The 20,671-nt window shown below is 35.2% G+C and overlaps 1 long non-coding RNA gene across 1 annotated transcript in view; it reads left to right on the top strand.

The window, feature by feature from the left end:
- LOC135295258 (uncharacterized) overlaps nt 1-20,215 on the top strand; it is a 29,744-nt gene extending 9,529 nt beyond the window's left edge. Inside the window, exons 2-3 of the long non-coding RNA XR_010357296.1 lie at nt 4,801-4,868; nt 20,142-20,215. This is a non-coding gene — a long non-coding RNA (uncharacterized LOC135295258). The remainder of the gene's footprint in view (nt 1-4,800; nt 4,869-20,141) is intronic.
- The last annotated feature ends 456 nt before the right edge of the window (nt 20,216-20,671 follow it).

The following is a 20,671-nucleotide window of genomic DNA, read 5'->3' as shown; positions in this document are numbered from 1 at the left end:
GCTTCAGCTATTAATGATCTGCTTTTCTTGTTTTGCTGCTTTCTGAGATTTGAGTTTCTTTTCTTATGCTATGTAGTGAAATAAGTTTTACTCTCACATAATTCCTGAGATAGACTTCTACATCTGCAGTACAACACAGCTGAGGTTTGGCAGGAGATTTTTTGTATCATTGAACATAAATTTCCCTGTGCTCTCCTCCAACATTCTCTGTTGTATCTTCCCAGAATATACAATTCAATTGTTACAGATTTCTCTTTTATTTTTTAAGAACTTGCAATGATAGCATTTGTCCCTTGGTTGATTGTCATATCACTGCCAACAACTGCAGCAACCCAGGCTTTAAGCCATTGAAATACAGGGAAATATATTTGCCATGTGCTGGAAGCACAGCAGTAGAGCACAAAGCCTTTGGAAAGTGCAGACCTTGCAAAGGAATGCATGTTAATTGACTGCATTTCTTTGAATCACAAACTGCATCACCAATTCTTGCAAACTCATAGTAACTAGAAACTGCTGAACTATGGGATAAGAACTACATATTTGAAACTTACTCCCAAAGCTATTGTATTTTCAACAAATGAAGAAATTGATACTTTTTCAGTTTTTTTAACGTGATTTGTCTAACATATGTTAAAGTTACAAAATATTATACCACTCTGCAGAGCATAGCAGGGTACATGAGGCTACTTCACAGAAACAAGCCCTCCTCACTCCAAAAATGTACCAATGCCAAAAGTTCACCCAGAGGGGTGTCATCTGATTTGCCATCTCCGGTACAACATGTTAGGACTGAGGTAAATTATTATGTGGGATACTTCTTCCCCACAGTTACTCACCCAGTATTTGCAATAGAGCAAACTCAACAGCAAGAGGCACTGCATTCTGCTGCAGATGCTGCTATTTTAGAGATACTCAGCACATTTCAACCTACTTTAGCATTCACAACCAATCACTGTTCTAATGTGATCTTTACATGATGCTTGTAGCACTCATAGCTTGTTAAGGTGCTATTTACAATCTAGGCACTCTCGTCAGATGACACCAGCATTTCCTAGCTGATAGACAAAGACACATCACATCTGTAGTCTTAATATCCTTCCTTTTCCTCATTCCTTTAATCTTAAAAGACATTTCCTCATCATAGAATAATTTGTCTGATTGCAGTACTTAGAGGATGAGTCCTATTCATCAGCTTCATTCCTCTTTAACAGAATTGTTAAGCCTCCAGTTGCATTTATAACTGGTATCCAGATTTAAGATGTTCAAACTGAAGTGCAGAGCCTATGAAGAAAAATGATCTGATAGCTGTACAAGTGGTACTTGTTAAAAACCTTGTCCCAGTTTTCATGTTATTGTTGATACTGATGCTCTGATTAATTTGCTTCACTTTACAGATCATCAGCATTTGCTGAGCTCTTACCCTGCTGTTTTACATTAAGGCCTTTAAAAGCCCATTGTAAAGATATTGACAAAAATAGGTAATGCCCAAATATCAGCCATTGATCACATTATGTGGAATTTTAAGTAAGGATTTTTCTGGGCCCCTTGGAAATTCTGTGTATATTAGCTTATATTAGCTTATATTATTAGCTTATATTAGCTTATCTACTCACAAAACGGAAAAGGAAGAACTACTCCTGATTAAGTACTTAACTTCCTTTTCCACACTGAAGAGTCACTGGCATAATAAAATTTATGGTTCTCTTCCCCTTAAGAATCAGAAATTAAGAGCCCTTGCTGCAGAAGTACTATCAACATGAGAAAGGAAGTTTACTACTCTCTTAGGTCTTTAATCCTAACAGTTGCTCAAATAATCTGAACTAGACACAAGTATTACTGCAGAGAATAAGGGAGCTCTAGTGAATAATTGTGCACAGTGATGGCATCAATGAAATAAGCTCTGTAATTCTCCACACAAGCTCACATTCCCTAAGTGCTAGTGGTCTCCTAGAGAACTATACCAATCCATCACACGTACATCTCTGCAAAGTCAGTGTTGAATTTTCTCTCTCACAACCACTTAAAACTTTTGCCACTGCTGCTGAGATTGTACAACAGCTCCAAAACCACACTGTATAAAATTCTGACAGAAGAAATGTCACTAGCTCCAGTTACTTAGCATGTGTTCAGTGTTCATGGAGGATGATTACAGAGAGGCACTAAGGAGAGGAGTTTGAAAGGCAGAGACATGAGTGTGAAATGTGCTGGTGCAAAAAGTGAGATGCCAGAAAGAAGCAAGTGGTGTCATGATGCTGCTGTGTACAAAAGACCAGTGGTGTTTGTAAGAAAGGGGGACACCCTGTGTCATTGTGGATATTCAGGGTAATGAACGGAAGGCAAGAAAGGGAGACATCAAGACGATTTGGAGAGCAAGTGAAACAGAGCAGCAGAGAAAAAGAGGATGAAAGGGACTGTTGGGGTGTGAGCAGGGGCCTGTCAGTCCATGTGCCAGCAGTGTTTGCAGCAGACAACACAGCATCTCCTGTCTCGTCATTAAGCTCCTTTTTGAATGTTTTTCCTACACAAAGACTCCCTGAGGAGTGGGAGGGCTGAGCACCTGCCTGGTGGTGGGGCTCTGGCTGTGGGGCGGGGGGGCAGCACCAGATGGATCCACAGTGTGCAGGGTATAGGTGCATGTGTGGGGTGTACTTTTGTGTGTGCTTGTGAAAGTGGGCTGTTCCAGCAGATGGAGAGGGACTGCAGTAGAGAAGTTACCTGCAGTGGGGGTGGGGGTCAGCCTCTTCTCCCAGCCAAGCAGTGGCAGGACAAAAGAACATAACCTTAGCCTGTGCCAGAGTAGGTTCAGGTTGGACATCAGGAAGAATTTCTTCACTGAAAGAATGGTCAGGCATTGGAATGAGCTGCCCAAGGAAGTGGTGAAGTCACCATCCCAGAAGGTATTCAAGAAAAGACTGGACCCTTAGTGCTATGGTTAATTTGCATGATGGTGTTCGGTCAAAAGTAGGACTTGACAATCTTAAAGGTCTTTCCCAACCTGAACGATTCTATGATTCTACAGCTCGAAATGTAGCGAGAACAATCCTGTTTTACAATCCTGTAAAACAGAAGTGTACAAGTAGTCGAATATAAAAAATAATATAATTGTGGTAGAATCAGAATTGTGTCACTATGAAAGCGTGGTGAAACAATTCTCATTCAATCACCAGTACTTTATTTTTGGATGCTAAATGGTATGGTCAAGAATTAATTCCCAATGTCATTGTCTCAGAGGAGCCTCTGTACTGATAACAGAAACAGCAGTTTAAATGGTATGGGAAGGAGAGCCACACAAATACTTTTAATTACTGGTTTAGGTCACTTAAAGACTCCCCAACAAAGGCAGCAGCAAAAGCAGGTTTAGTACTAAAATGAACATATAACAAAATTGTTTGACACTGTCCATTCTACTACTTACTAGATGGTTAAAACATACAGGTTAAAAAAACCCTAAAATCTTAAATAAATCAATCTAAAACTAAAATCAACACAAAAATTATTATATGGAGGCTGGGGTGAATGGTGACCAGGAGAAGGGTAAGGATAGAAAAGGGTAAGGATATAAAGAAATAAGGGAGACACTCCCATTGAGGCATAAGGTTCACTGTGGCTTTGACAAACAAATTAGGCCTAAAGCTTTTAACAATAATTAATCAATAACCTACTTTTAAAAAGTTAACAAAAATCTGAAAGCATTTACTATATCACAACAGTAACTCACTGATAAGGATAACTTACAACTCTAATATAGGTAAGAATCTAAGAGAGCAGCATTTGTAGTCCATTTGCTGTAGCTTATCCACACTCACATGCACACAGACTTAAATGGGTATGGAAAAATTATACCTGTGAAAAATTTCCCCTGAATTCAGTGAAGTACTCCTTTTGGATGCCTTTGCATCTTCTCAATGGGTGAAGGGTTGAACCTCTAGGAGTGGGGGTATCAGCCCAGGCTCTCTGTTGCTATTCAGCAGTGATCCTCCAAGTATAGCAAACTTGAGTTTTCTGGCTCTGAGAGATGTCCCACTCAGAGGGAGATCACTGGTTGCATCCTGAAGCCATCCAGGAGAACTCAAAGGATTTCACTCAGGATCACATTATAGACTTGTTAAATAGGTCATTAAAGTTGGCTTTACTCACAATAATTTTTCATTTTGGATGTAATTTGGGTTTGTAATTTTCTTTTTAAGTTCAATAGCAAATTATTCCACTTGGACTGTTATTCAGGGAAGAAAAATAAGTTTCCAAATCTGTTCATTAAAAAACAGGAGCTGATTAGATAGCCTAAATTCTTAGGAGCAGACAGTGTTTCTGACAAACTCAAGAGAAGCTTAGTCTGGGTAGATCAAGCTAGAAGCTTAGTCTTGTTGATCAAGGCTGAGGCCTAATGAGCATTTCTGAGATGACAGAGCATCCCAAGAAGGAAAGGCAGCAATGCACTACCACAGGGAGGAACGCTTTCTAATGATCATCAAACATTTTGCATTTCTGAACAGTCCAAATAACACCATGTAGCATAACACCCACAGAGCCAGGCAGGTTTTGCTATGAAATAAAAGATGGAGAAGAGTGAACTGGTACTTTCAATCATTACTTTCACACACAGATGGGCCTGAAAACTAATATTTTATAGTGGTTACACCTATTGCCTTCATGAAAAGGCATACAGGATCTGACAATCACCCAAACACCTGGAAGCACTTGAAATGTGATATTCAACTGGTCCATGCTCACCATAGAATTGCTTTCTATTACCTGCACTTGAATATTTTCATTACAATTGAACGCTTGCTTTCTTTTCAGATTGTACTTGGAAATGCAGTTCACTTTTACAATTCTTATTAACAAGGATGCTCATGGGTACACTTCTGGTGAGTCAATTCTATACATCTGTTGTTTTGCTGCAGTGTATTTGTGACATTACTAAATAGAAGAAACATTTAACGGTGAAAAAGTTAAAAGGTTCTGGGTCTGTACTCAAAATAGATACTAGATCATCTGGTAAAACAAGGAATTGTATAAACTTTAAACAGAAATTAAAAATCCATTGAAGCAGATATATATGGTTAGCAACTCTCATGAAAGAACCACAACAAAATGAAGCAATTAATTTAATGTCTGGGGAAAAGATGAAATAATTTAAACATTTCCTTGTAGGTAATAGTTGAGAGTAAAAAGATCTGGTAAAATGATCTTAGGTAAGGTAAAGTAATGTTTGGGTTACTTTGCTATTTGAAGGAGGTAAGGTTCATACATATGTATCAACTGAATTTAAGAAGGAAATGTGATATTACACTGGTGAGACCTTCAGTGGAAGGAATCTAGGACAAGATTTTCCAAAAGCTTTCTGTCTTGGGCTTCTGGCTTGAAAAGTAAATGTGCAAAGGTATGCTTGAATTTCCTCCAAGCAAACTATGAAATTTAAAGAAAAAGTCCCCTCAGATTCTCATAGATAGGAAGAATGACAGAATGCTTTCAAAATTATTTTGTGGGTCCACTGATAGAAATCGCTAAAGGAATAATTTCTATATGTAACACTAGGTTCCCTCCCTCAGTACTCTGAAGTAAGGTGATAACATTTCTTTTGTAATGAAAGAGGCTTGCTTGTTGAGCAAGCCACAACTGTAGACATGGTGGAAAAGTCTTTTTTCTCTCTAGATAGTCCCAGTGAAGATTGAATCTGACAGCTGTTCTGAGAATATTCAAAGATGTGAAGAGTTCAACAGCAAGAAAAAAAAGTGCATTTCTTACAAACTCAGCCACCTGGCATACTAGAACAAATGAAACAGATGATTAAACCAACACTAAAACAACCCTGAGAAAATAACCAGATGAAAAAGAAAGATTGGGATTTGATAATTCCCTTAGTTTCAATAGCTCCTCAAACCTTCCTTGCTACTAACAGAAACTTCCTTTGAGGAGCTTGAGGCTGAAGTATACAAAAAAACAGAAAAACTGATATGGTACAAGTGCTGTCAGGTACATGGGTTAAATCGTTATGTAAACATTATGTTAATTTTGGAATCAGGCACATTTTTAAGTAGCTACTAAATTACAGAAATCCAGGACTAGAGGAAAAGCTTGGTTTTAGAAAATTTCAGAGAGAGGATACCTGGGAGGGTGGAAATCTGGGGATGCAATTAGCCTATGCAAATCCTGAACAGAGGCTGTGTCACAAATGCAATGGGCTGTAACCAAACTACAGGCAAGGTCAACCCTTTTGCAAATTAAAGTTGCTGGAGAGAAGAAAGCAATAGATAAGTTTTACCGTTCAAGTCAGCTGAAATTGTGCAACCAAGGCAATTTTTCATGGCTGTGGAGACCCATCTCTGGTGTATTCATGCAAAGATGGGATTCAGAAGAAAGATTAATTTTTGCTTCTTTCTTTTGAGTGGTTTTAAGAGAGCTGATTTTTGTGTCCATAGCAATTCTTGTAAAAATGGAGGTCAACATTTAGAATTACTGAAATAATCACCATAAAATAAAAAAAAATCAGAAGTTTTTAATTCACAATGATACTATTTTAGAAGTGCAGTCTTTAATTAAATTTATAGCTTTAAAATATTCATTCTCAATAGAAAAGTGATATAAAGTAAGAACCTGAGTTGACCCCAAGACATGAGCTGAGAAGAAAACAAGGCCAAATCCTTGCATCAATAAAATCAAAGTATTAGCTGAGAATTGATTTTAAAATTACTCTCTGAAAGTAGTAGCAATAGAATTCTAGAAATTGTTCAGTGATGTAACTGAAAAAAATATTACAGAAGTGGTATAGCCTTGTAAACATAATTGAAACAAAGAGTTTGAAGAATTATACTGTCTTATTTTTTCAGATGTTAAGAAATTTTTATAAGCGGCTGACCTCTTAGGACCTTAAGATTCAGCTCCTTGCCAGAACATTTCTCCAGGGAAAGAGCTCATCTCTTACTCTGTATTTGTTAGCAAAACCTTCCATTAATACCTGTACTAGGAGTGGATGGACTTAAGTTATCATACTTTACTTATACTTATATAAGTTAAATTTTTTGTGGTTACCTTGATGCATTTTCCTGGTCTAAAAAAATTGAGAGCCAGACATGGTTAAGGGATTAGGAGTTTTTACCTCAGTATTTTAATAGGGATCCTTATTGGGCCACCACTTTGCCAAGGTGGGATGCACTGCAATGCACACACAAGACAAATTGCATATACAATTTATAGACCTTACTAATTAGCACATCTAACAAGGATGCCTCAATGGGAGCCCTGGATAAATGGCATGATATTCCCCCATCTGAGGAATTTCCCCCTGCATGGGCCAAATCTCTATTTTACAGGATATATTCTAGGGAGGACCTTGGTTTCTCAAGATAGTGTAGGACTTTCCAGACTCCTACTAGGAGGCCTTTAGGATATTTGGTCTCCTGGCCTGGCAAAATACTAGGATTATGCTAAGTCATCAGACTTAAGGAATTATAAGTATGCATGCTAAGAATACTGAGGATACATAAAAGTTATATAAAAGGTATATAAAAGAAAAGGCATCATCTTGACTCGGATCTCAGTTCTCACTATCATTTTTTCTGCTGGTTTTTTGCCTACAACCTGATCCCTGAGTGCCCACAATTCTCCTTAATGTCTTGAAATGAGATAAGGCTTAGATGTTCTATTGATGGGAGACTAGGACAAAGTCAGCAGTAAGTAACCTTAATTTTTCCTCAGAAGTCTCTTTTCTGTTTATGTGAGTGGCATTATCCATCCCAGACCACAAACTTCTGTTCAGAGGCACTCCTTACGAGATGATTTCCTCCAAGTTCTAAGCACACTTGAGTCTATGACTGAAGATAGAGGGGTTTTTCCCCCCTGTATTAGACCAAATAGTATTTGTTTTAACCAACTTACCAAGTGAGCTGTGTCCTTGCTTGAGAGAAACTTGGCCTGCTACACTCATTTTAAACCTTCTTTTTTCAAAATGAGTTGCATTTAATCATGATGCCAACAAGAAGCAGGAAACTGCTAAGATCTTTCGCATCTGGATATAAATTCAAAGTCAAGCTTTGGATAAACAGGATGAGAAAATCTGAATTTAAATGAACCCTCTTTCATATTTACTTGTCTTTTTGGTGCTTGTGAACTCCTGACCCTGAAAAAAGAATGCTGTAAGACTGTGTGCACTTAGCACTTTTATTACTCAAGAACTGTAGACACGTTCTTCACATACTTCCCTTAACTTTCCCACAATTACAAAAGTGGTTGCCAGTTAGCTCCTGACAAAAGCTTTTTGAAGAACTAAAAAAAAAAGCATAAGTTTTGAAACATTTAATTTCAGAAAAATGCATTTTTTTTCAGAGAAGAAGGAAACCTTTGACTGAATTCTAACTTGTTAATTTAATCAAGCATTGTTATGGCAGCACATTTGGTGGAATAAAACTACAGCAGCTCCCTCTCTTGAATCTGTGTATTTTAGCAGTCCATGCACATCTTCTTCCTGACAGACTTGTAGTGTCTGCCTAGATCAAGTAGGGGCTCATTGTTCCTTGTTCCTCTCTTCTTGTTGGCAGAAGGCTCCCTCTTGAAACCTCTATATTCTTGGTGGGTTTTGTTGTTGTTTTTTTGTTGACTTTGTTGTTTTGTTTTTCTCTATAGTTCTTAAGTCCTGGAAATACATTTTATCTATTCACAATAAAACTAAATAAATGGGTTCCTTCCTTTGATGTGGTAAGAAAGGACTAACCCCAGCTCAATATATTGAAGTGACATCTATGTTCTTGGATAGCATAAGAGCACAGTGTATTTCTTTGTCGCAGAAGCAACCAGCTAGATAAGGTGAATTTTACACAATACTGTTCCCCATTCCATCTTTTCTTGACAAAATATTTCTGCTGGTTTTCTTATTGTAGTGGTGAAAGGGAGCCCTACCTATAAGTAACACTATAAAATAATCCAGTACAAAATGAAACCCCATTATCTTTAACAAAATAAAAAAAAAGTAAACTCAAAAATATGAGATGTCAGAAACAAACTTGTCTGTGCAGTGGGCACTCATGTCTCTTTATTTCACATCTCTCTTACTTGCATGGTCACATTTACATGAGATCTGCTCCCTGCAGTGCTTGGAATTGTTAGTATTCACAAATCAGCAGCTGTTCAACTTCCATTTTCTTTCTGGCTGTTCCATGTACTTTCTCAATACTTACTGATTGCCACTGAAGAAAAACTAAACAAAACAAAACAAAACAAAACAAAACAAAACAAAACAAAACAAAACAAAACAAAACAAAACACTAGCCCTTGGCCCTTTGCTAAATACCTTTTTCTTGCAGTGCCCAGAACTAGTACCTTTAGTTGTTTCACAGAATTAGTTCTTATTCTATAAAATGATAAAACAATATGTAATGGGTTCTGTGCTCAAATCATTAATTCATTTAATTACCTTTATTTGAACACTCACTTTTTGCCTTAGTAAAACTAGGTATTCAAGCTGAGATATGGTACTTATCAAAGTAAGATTTTTGATAGGTTCCATGTAACACATTCCAGAGTACTTTGATTAATCTTCAGCTGCTGTTTCAGAGTCAGAGCAAGCCTCACATAGGTCCTATCTCCTGTCTGTTGCCCCACTGTGTATTTCTTGCAGACCTCATGGCACCTCAGATGCCATAGACACCAATATTTTAAGCAAATTATGTCAATCACCTTATCAGTGTATTCACTTCAATCTCTAAACTATTCAGTGTAGCACATCTTGACACTGGTAGAAATATCTTCCTTTCAGAAAAAACCCAATAATTTTATACCTACCATATATAATACACTAGACAATATCTACCAATTATTTACATTCAGTGCTGGACTCAACCAGACATGTTATGTCATCACATGATACCGTTGATGGAAAATTCCATATGCCTTTTAGCTCCATAGATGATTTCTTCTATTCCTTCCAGTCTACATGGATGAAAAATCAGTATCTACACTTTTAAAACTTGTTGCCTCATAATCTTTATACAAATAGCTTTGCATTCCTTTTCTTACACATTTTTTCACCTCAGTTGTTGGCTCTTTGCCCCTCCTGTACTAGTGTTCTGTAACTGACTAATATCTGATGTCATTCCCTTTTTCTAAGTTCTCTTCCCATTCAAATCCATTATTTCCCTTCTGGTATCTACCTGACCTTACCTCCAATGTATTTTTTATTTTTTTGCTACCTTAAAATCTTAGTCTAATATTTACATTCCTCTTTAATCTCATCTTTCCTTAGATTTTCCAGTTCTTTTTTAAACTTCTTCTCAGTTATTGCCAGTTAGGCTGTCATGCTGAAATATATTTTTTTATGCATCATCATCATCATCATAATCTCTAACATTATTCTCTTTCAATTCACTTTTGATTTTTTCTTCCTTAATTTTCAGTGTTTTTAGTCTTTCTGAGTATCTTCTCAGTGTCTATCTTCTTTCTGCATGAAACTTATCAGCTTGCCTTTATTCAGCTTCATGTTCTTTGTCTAGCTGTTTTCAGCATTTCAGAATAATTCATATCATTTAAATAATTTTTACAATTTATATAAAATATTGTATATTTTCATGTCGAGTACTCTGCCCACTTTTGTATTCATTTCTTTGCTTTCTGACCTGCATCTTGTCAGGTTATTGACTTGTTATTCAAGTCAATAGCCTCTTCTTCCTCATATGCTCATAAAAGAATGATGGCTGCTATTGGAACATGGTAGGAATATTCTTTTTTTTTTTCATTTGTCTACTGGATTCCAGATTTTTAAGACCAGATCAAAAAATATTGTGTTTAGACAAACAGTGAAACCCACAAAGGTAAATAAACTTTATCAAATGTATGAATGAGTTTAAATAAGCATTCATTAAACAAAGGAAATTTTGTTTTTTTAAGGCTTTGTAAATTTGATAGATTTGTGTAGATTTCCATAGATTTTCAGTATAGTAAATTAACTTCCATGCCAAAAGTCAGGCGCTTTTTCTATAGACAAGGAATATGAGAACAGTAGTTTTCTGCAAAATATTATTTCTGTGTAGCATAATTGGAGAACTATAAGGATTCCAGATTTATGTAAAAAATTTATCAAAAACCTCAAATAATTATATAAAAATCTGCACATTTTCTACACCCGAGACTTTGCACAATACAGTAAGTCTGATTCAGGATGCAGGTAGCTAACACCATTCAGAATACAGAAAGATCTTTCAGACTCTCATGAAACACTGTGGCCCAACACCTTTTCTGTTATAACCTATTTTCTATGCTACAGACACAATAGAAAATTTAAATGTGATCACACATGAGATGGTAGAATATCAAGGAGAATAATTTGGAAGGGTTGTAGTGACTAGGCTGAGCAAAATTTTATTTGTATGCTCTTTTCCAAAGTTCACTGGCTTTTTAAAGAGTCTATTGACTTCCATGCCCTTTAAAAGGGATTTAAGTGCCTCTTTCTTAGAGATTACTGCAGGATATTTTGCTCCCCCATGGTAAACTCTTTGATTTTTCATTGAACAGACTATTGCAACTAGAAATAAAAATCTCAAATGCCTAAAATAGAGCAGTATTATTTTAAAGCAAAAGCATTATTCAGAATAATTTATTAATGTAACAGCTAAATTTTAATGTGTGCATGGGCATTTGGAAAGAAGTCAGTCAATTTTAATATCTGTCCATTTCAGGTAAAAAAAAAAAGTTTCTGAATTTCAGATTTTCACCTGGGAGCTTTTTAATGATTTTGTGATTACACACAAGAGGTCATTTCAAGATGAACTGATTACATTTCTATTCATCTATTATATTCAAGACTATAGACATGGTTCATTTATTTTGTATACAAATGAATTTGTATGCATAAAGCTATATAAAAATTCTAGATAAACATTCAACATAAATGGATTTTCACATTGTCAAGCAGAAGATAAATACATTTGATCTAATATGATCAGTTGCCATGCTCTCATTGGCCTGTGCACCTTCAGATACAACTGGGTTCAGGAGCCCTGGCTGCTGCTACTTCTCTTCATCTATGGCCCATACATCAACAAAGTGAATATGTACAATCAAAGAGCTACTGAACCCCTGAGTGGATATGTGATATTCTCTTTTGTGGTTCTGTGTGATAGATTAAACCTCATTTATCATGAAGAAAGGATTTAAACACACACGCAAAAGGCCAAAATCTATAAATAGAGATGTTTAATAACCCTATAAAACATTTCTGTAATTAAAATTTAAATGACCTACTTCCTCTGACTTTATCTTTGCACTCTTGCTAGGCAAGTCAGTGAACACATAATCCTAATGACAGGGTAACGTGCACTAAAATAAACAATTTTTCAGGGTGATCAGATACCAGAAAGATAATACTATAATATTAAATAATAACATCTCATTCTTCTTATTTAATGATTAAAATTTGTTGCAACAGGATATAGGATAGAATGATAACATTTTAAAGTACTATGGTTCTCAAAAATTATTTAAAAATACCACCACCTAAATTCTTCAGCCTTGATAGATATCCTTCAGGCCAGAAGCAGAAGATCCTTGAAAGTAAATAGACACACCCCAATGCTTTCTTTATGTTGTGCAAGAAATAGACAAAATCGGTTTTGACATAATTGTGATCTTATTTTGGCATGAATAGATGGAGTACTGGACATTGCACCGTCTGGAGGATTTTTCTGAAATGGTGTTGTCAACCTCACGATGTTGAAAATCTCAAATTTTTATAGCCTTTTTTTTGAGGCACATGAATAGAAGGCAATTTGTGAATTAGAGAGGCCAGAGCTGAGGAGGCACAAAGTTCAGCAGTATCTAGGAATACTGGTTTACAATACCAAGTTAAGCTGTATTTAATGTGAACTTCCTTCATGTGGACACCTAATTAAGTTTTCAGCATTAACCTTGCATGGGTTTTCTTTTTTAATACAGATAAAAGGTTGCTTAGTGAGGTTGGTATATAACCTTGACAATATCTTTTAACTTTTTCTCCAATGTCTTAATATATTCCAGCTATCTCAACCTTTATTATTTAAATTAACATTTGAAAAGCAGCATGTTAGTAAATAAACAGCACAGAAATTTAAAACTGCTACTTATAGACTGTTCATCTACCTAAGCAAAAGTGCAAAATAAAACTAAGGACCTGAAAATTTATGTATGCATTCTGAAATGCCTCCAGTATACAGCAGGAATGAAAATATTTTGCTAACTCATTTTTAGGCTCATTTTTCACACCTAGCATCAGCTTTCATCTATGCCCATATGGAAGAATACAAGCACAGAGCCTAGTTGTGTTAGACCATGTAAGCACTTCTGATACCTGTGTTGTAACTGACAAGCCTGTGCAGGCCTCTAAGTACACACACAGGCACACATTGTAACCATAACATTACAGTCTTGGGATTTGGTCCATCTGGCAGTAACTTGGCAATTTGCATGTATTTCGATGTAGCTCAAAATTGTTCACTGAGCAGTAATTCATTTTCTCTTCTGCAACATATACAAAGCCTAAGTTTGTAAATTTCAGTTACTAATGTCCTTGTTCCCATATTTTAAAAAAGTAATTTTATACAAGTAAAGGTTTACAAGATGAAGACGAAAAGTTAAAGGCAAACCCCTACATGCAATATATAAATATGCAAATTAAATGAGTTTGATCCTCGTTTGATGTGAAAATTTTGGATCAACTAGAAGGTCATTTGACATGCAGGAGTTTTATCTTCCGACTAGAGGTGCAAAGATCGTCTGTCAGAAACAGCTTTTTTGTCATTCTGTTTGTGGGTTTATTCTGTGACCTCGGTCCATTCTTTTGGCTTACTGACAAAATTTTCTCATCAATATTGCTTGAATAATGTAGCTATTTGCAGAAATGTCCTAAAGCCTTCACTAATTTATTTCACAAGGCATAAAGATAAGAAATGACAGCCAGATGTTAAATACTACCTACATCACATTTAATCTCTAATTGCAACAATGAACAACTAAGTGCTATAATTGGAAGTACAGTACTTTTTCCTTCCTATCCTTCCATAAATCAAATGGTACAGTGAGGGTAAAAGTTCAGTCTCAAAGTTGTGCATTAGTTTTTAACAAAAGAAAAGTTAAAGCAAGAAAGTCTGAACTCCTCAGGTTGGATCTTATTGTGTGATAAAGTTAATGTCAGATACATTTTGGAAAAGGCTGAGTAGTTGCGTAAAATTTACTGTTTGCAACTGAGTTATGGAGTGTTGAGATAACTGAAATGAAGTTCAGCCTAGTTGCATCACACCAAGATATGCATGTTCTTACATCGCCCATGTGAAGCACAATATACCATGAGAATATTCAAACAATAAAATGTTCTACATAGTGCCTGACAGGTATGATTCACACATAGACTTACTATAGGGCATTAATAAAGACACTTCAGTGTTTGACTACTACCTGGGGAAGATAATTAAGCACTTGAGAAAGGTATTCTGAAAAGAAGGCAAAAGTTGGTAACCTGTATAAAAGTAGATTGTGTACAGACTTTTAAAACAAGTGTTGTTTACAGGATCCAAATAATAATATAAAATGTAGGCTGGGACAAAAATAAAATTTAATAATGAGCATAGATTTTACAGAAACACAGTAAGACATAACAAAATAGACTGACACACAACGAGATGTTTAATATACTTACAGACTTGGAAGTAGCCATTCAGGTGGTCTCCTCTTCAGCAGCAGGGGAGAAATTTGGTACTTGCTCTTGATCCTCTCATTCTTTTAAAGTGTGTCTCTGTGTAACAGCCATCTTATTCACTTGTATACTCTCCTTAGTATCCATATGGCCAGTGCATGGTAAGTAAGACAATAAAATCATGATAGTTTCAGGTTACCCCATCCTGGTTTTGAATCAATGTTTTTCATATCAACTTCAAATTAATAAAAATAATAAATAATGTGAATACGTTAATACAAATAATAAATTCAAATAATCAACTTTTCATAGCAGCTTCAAATTAATATGAACAGTATAAGAAATTAAAGTACCAAAATTCAGTCTGATATTTTAGAGCAGAGAAAGCTGAGATTTATTTATTTATTGTTTAGGGGAGTTAATTTCTGTTATCACACTCATTCTCACATGGATTTTGTTCATTCCCGTACATATTTTCACACCTACATAGTCAAGATCATGAAGGTATGTTGCCTGTCCAGGAACACTTATGCGCATTAAAGAGGGTTGTCTTGGATTCTTCTTGACTTACAACAATAAAGTTTTTATTTTTTTGACAGAATTTTAAGTACTCTGCAAAAGTCAACAGGTGTTATTAAGCAGTCCTTTGCTTCAGTTACTTACTCCAGCCTCCACAAAACTTAGGCAAGGTTGTTGTTCTGAGGGTTCATATCTTGCTTTTTATTTTTCAACATAAGTTTGGAATGGGCTCATATATCTGGCTATAGTTTATTTTCCTGATAGAGTAACATTATGTACCATAACCTTGCTTTCATCTTTTGGCTGTTTAGGGTGCATGACTTCCTGCTGATGAGATGTTCCTTGTGTGCTCTATCCAAAAAAACCAGACCTTTTGATCTTGATGAAAAAGCCCTCTGTTTTCCTTGGTTTTTTTGCTTGTGGTGGTATTGCTTAGAACAGCACTGCATTAGAGTGGCTTGTGCCTGTGAAAGTCTATATAGATCTAAGGAAAGACTTGGCAATGTTACAGCTGGTTCTGGCAGTGTATTTAAATTGTATATCCAGGGGAATTTCATTAGTATATTTTTTTCAGCTGATTCAATTAGTTTAGTGATTATGATTTAGAATAATGTCTGGATTTTATTTCTAATAGCAGCTTAATAAATGGAGAATTTTCTAAGAAATATTGATTGTGATCCATATCTTCCCCAGCAAGATCCCTGAGGAAAATAGCATTTAGAACAGCAGCCATTTGTAGACAGTTGAAAATGTCTGTTTCTTGAAATGCCCTAAATGATCAAAATATCTAATTGGTCTTTGCATTACAGTAGTCCGCCAATATTTTTCTACTGTGAGCTACAGAGCAGCTAGCAGCTAATAAGAGAAGAAAACTCTGGAATGAGGAGTCAGCAGCACATTCCTCTGCTAATTTTCTTTTACAAAAATTGATCTTTTGCTACTCTTTCACCAAATCTCTTTATTGAGCATACTTTGAGTGTAAAAGCACAGCTTATTTACAAATTCACACCAGCAAATTAGGAACAGATTCACACAAGAGCGCTGGGAATTTTGTGGAAAAGTCTTTGAATAAGTTGCAGACAATATTGGAGACAGATAAAACATCTAAACCATAATGAATTGAATAGTGAGAACATAAATATTAGTAGTCAACATGACTTATTGGAATATAAATCTTGCAAAGCAAATCTGATTTCACTGTCAGCCATCATAAGATTATAGATTTGGTAAACAGAGTTGAAATTATCATTAAAGGAATCACACAAGTAGATCATCAGCTGCCTGACAGATAGGGGAGCTGTTATTCTGTTCTCTGTCACGTTCCACAAAGTTTTGTACTGGACACAGTTCGGTTCAACATTTTTATCAATTACTTGGTAATAAATATAAAACATTACTGAACAAAATGCACTGGAAGGAAAACAAACAAACCTTACCAGTGGAATGATGGAAAAAACACCGCTGCCTGAACTTAATCTCTTAGAGCAAAGTAGTAGCTTGAACTTAATCTCTTAGAGCAAAGTAGTAACAAAAACGTACTGTTTGTACTGGTAATTGTGTAAATAGCAGAAGCAGAATAGTAAATACAGCTGTGAGATATCAGATTTGTGCGATTTGTGTCACTATTTCACAAGATAATACTAAAAAAGTTTTAAAAGGGGGAAAGGTGATAGAGTTGACAAAAAAAGAAAACAACATAACATTAATGACTGTGAAACATAGTATTCAGTTTGGCTGTCTTTAAAAGTCATAGAGTGATAGAATCATTTTGGTTTAAAAATACTTCTAGGATCTTCACTCCTGTTAACACAACACTGTCAAGTCCTCCAATAAGTTGTGTCACAAAGTACCACATCCTTTGAAGACTTCTAGGAATGATGACTCAACCATATCCTTGGTAGCCTGTTCCAATACGTGATGACCCCTTTGGACCCCACCTCCCTTGGCTGCTCTTCATAAGATTTGTAATCTAGACCGTTTATGAGCTTTGCTGCCCTTTCTTGGAAAATGCAAAAATAATGGTGCTTACCTACAAAGAAGGTGTTTACCTACAAATCTAATCCTATATTCTGCCATAATGAGAATACAGCCAGAGTTAAAAATTACTTAAGGACTTTCTGTTTTATCAGACCCATAAAATAAAACACACTTTAAAACCTCCCCCAGAAATGGTCTATACTCGTAAGTTTCCAGGTTTTTATTTTCATATCAAAGCAAAAAAAAATAAAAAGAAACAAAAAAAATGCATTTAATTGCTGGACTGAAATGCAGAGTGAGATATGTTAAATTTTCAACAACTTTTTTTATTATATCCTTTACAGCTGCACTTAAACTTTTATAAAGTCTTTGACTCAATATTGGAAAAAATAGTAAATTGGCAAATGTATGACATTCTGGATAAAAGGGTAATTTTCTTGTAAAAAAATGTTAGCAGTGGAGTTGTTTTTGTGGAGATAAACCTCTATTTAAGGCTAAGAGCTTCAAGGTTAGACATTTTGCTCCATATTATTACCCTTCAATATGACTTTTTAAAAAAAAAATTACACATACGTTTACTAACACCTGTTTGAAAATATATACTTAACTGAAAACTAAAGCCTGTTTTTTTTTTTTTTCTTTTTAAGCTCTTCACATTGCAAGTAGAATACTATAAAAATGTGTTTTTCAAAAAAACATCAAATAGATATGTTTCAGTTTTCCTTTGGATAGGATTTCTCATAATATTTGAATATAAACTAAGAGGGTGAAAAACAGGTGAAAAAATACCCACCTTTTCTAACGCTATTTAATGTTCTGGACAGCAAGTGGTGCTGCTGTATGTAGAATGCATAGTAGTTAAAAATCAAAGAGAAATAAGATCCATATCAAGAAATTACTCTCCTCCGTTTCAGGCAGAATGCATGTCTGAGACATTGTAATACTTCTCTAGAATTCTACAAGAGTATCTGTGCACTCTTCCTATATCAAGCACTAAGAGATGTTAAAGAAGCTCTGTCAGGAAAAGAAAATAAATTAACCTTTTTGTCTGATTTACTTCAAAATTTTAAGTGTTTACAGTTTGTTTGTGAATTATTACTATTTCTCAGATTAATCCATGGTACATGTAAATTCTTAAGCAGCAACAGGGAGATATTAATTAAAGTCATCAGCTTACATTTTCATTAGGCAGAAAACCAGTTTCAGTTGTGAAAACAGTAGTATTATTGTATTATTATTATTGCTACCATTATTGTATTTTAAAATATTCTGTATTTTAGTTTTAATAGTTGAAATATTACTCAAACTTGGAAAATTTTATATTGTGTGGTTTTTTTTCTGGTACTTATATAAATGATTATTAAACATCTGACACAACTCTAGTTTTTTTATTATGTTCTTACTAATGGACACAGAACATTTTATCAAGAATTATGTATGTGTGTACATATATGTGTGTGTACAAATATATATATTATATATATGCACTGCATTTTCAAAGAAACAGTTTCAGTGGCATCAAAACAATTCTCATGCAAAAATGCATCCTAATAACCATCATCCATGGTATTTTGGAGTCTTGTATTCCATAAATTAACACAGTAAGATATCAAATTTCTGTCTGAAAAAGTTGTTATTAGTCTGATATTTGTACAGGTAGAAGGATAGAAGATTTATCTTTTTTATTTTTGCCTGGCCAAACAGTGAAGTACATGATGTTATTCTCAGCTGTCTAAAAATGCTGTTTCTTCACATACACATCTATTTTGGTCTGCGTTATTTCTCCACAATAAGTTTTGGCATTTTTGTCCATCTTTTTTCTTCAAATCTCCCAAAAATTACAAATTAACTGGACAACAGAACAAGAAGCACAGAAAAAAGTGGCACCCTTTATATTTTAGTACTCTTCAGATCCATATTGTCTGCTCTGTAAAGCCATTAAAATGAATTTTTTACCTCTGAAATGGTAACAGATGGAGTCCTTTCAAAAGCAATGAGGAAAGAAAGGTGAATAAGATTTCAGTTTTTTATGGCAACTTAAACCAGAGCCATCAAGCTCTGAAGGTTCAAATGGAAAACACAACAACAGTGAAATTCCAGGGAACATTACATCCCAAGGAGAGGGAAGTTTTCTTACTTTATTTTGCATTGGACTAGGCACTGGTTACCAGAGAAGCTGTATGGCACCAGCTTCCAAGCCAGAGACCATAATCACTAGGTAACTCACAGAGGTAAATTTAGTAAAGTAAGCTTCATAAATAAACATATGAAACTTAGAAGTAGAAATGGAAAAAAAACCCCCAACATTATTGTTTTTGAACTGTGCACAGAGATGCAGAAAAAACATAATACTCAATCTGGGCAGAAAAGATTAGGACCCCTGTAATGCCTGTAAATAAACCAAACCTCTAGATCTGCTCCTCTGCACTGTTCCTTTGCATGGCAAAAGAGTTTCTTAACTGGAAGTTGTGCATTTCTCTTGTGTGGTATAGAACAGGTATAGAAGAAGCTGTTCCTGAAGAATAGTCCCTAAACTTCAGGTTATGGGACCGTGTCCTGAAGATGTACTCACATATTTAGCCTACCTGTCCACATTATAGGACTTTCCTGTGTTATCATTCTACCAAACTGAAAAAAGATGTATCCTCAACTCCTTTCATGCCACTCTTCCTGATTTTCCTCCTTAAGGTTGCTTTCATGAATGGATGCCAGGCTAGCAGAAAAAAAGACCATAATGAATCCTTCAGTTAAAATCCTTTATCTGTTAGTTATTCGTCTGATAATAGCACAGAACCCCATCTTTTCTTGGATGTATCATCTTGGGTTACGATAAGAGGGACTGGTTAAAAGAGACGAATACATGAAAGAAAAAAACCATAACTAGTAGGGCCTGTGAAAAAAAATACAAAACTCGACAGAATTTCTGCAATGTAGATAGATGGAGCTTAATGTTAATAATCTTTCATTTATAGATGATTTCTTTTATTTTCAGAGAAAAAGGATGAAATATCCCACTTTGTCAAGATGCAAGGTTTTGAACAGATAATATCTCCCAGGCGTCTTTAGGTATGTTTGTTGAATGAGCAGATAATTAAATAGAAGAAACATGTCACAAGAAAAATATAAACAGAGATGACCAAAGTTGGCTGCTGAGTCTTTTCATGAATAAATTACAGTCAAAGTGAATTTTTTACTGAAGGAGGAAATCTCTAATCAGTTTTCAGTATACTAGCTTGTGCATCATTTTATTTGCTGAATTCTGCTTGTCTTCCTTTTGAATTTCAAATGTGAATCCTTCCACTAAGGAGTAAATAATAAAATAGGGGTAATGAATAGTGGAAATAACTCATGTTTAGTATTTATTATTACTGAATAGTTGTTGCAATATGACTGGTTTTTTCCAAGTACCTTTTTTGGAGTAATAAAGTCAATTATCCTGGGAGAATATTGATGGTGGACATCTCCCTCTCTTTTTGAGCTATTGCTAACATGTTGCAATACGGGATTGCTCAGATAGCTCTG

Source organism: Passer domesticus, chromosome 2 (genome assembly GCF_036417665.1).
Source record: "Passer domesticus isolate bPasDom1 chromosome 2, bPasDom1.hap1, whole genome shotgun sequence".
In the NCBI taxonomy this organism is placed as follows: domain Eukaryota; kingdom Metazoa; phylum Chordata; class Aves; order Passeriformes; family Passeridae; genus Passer; species Passer domesticus.
Note: the sequence above shows the minus strand (reverse complement) of the source record. Positions and strands in the feature narration are given on the sequence as shown.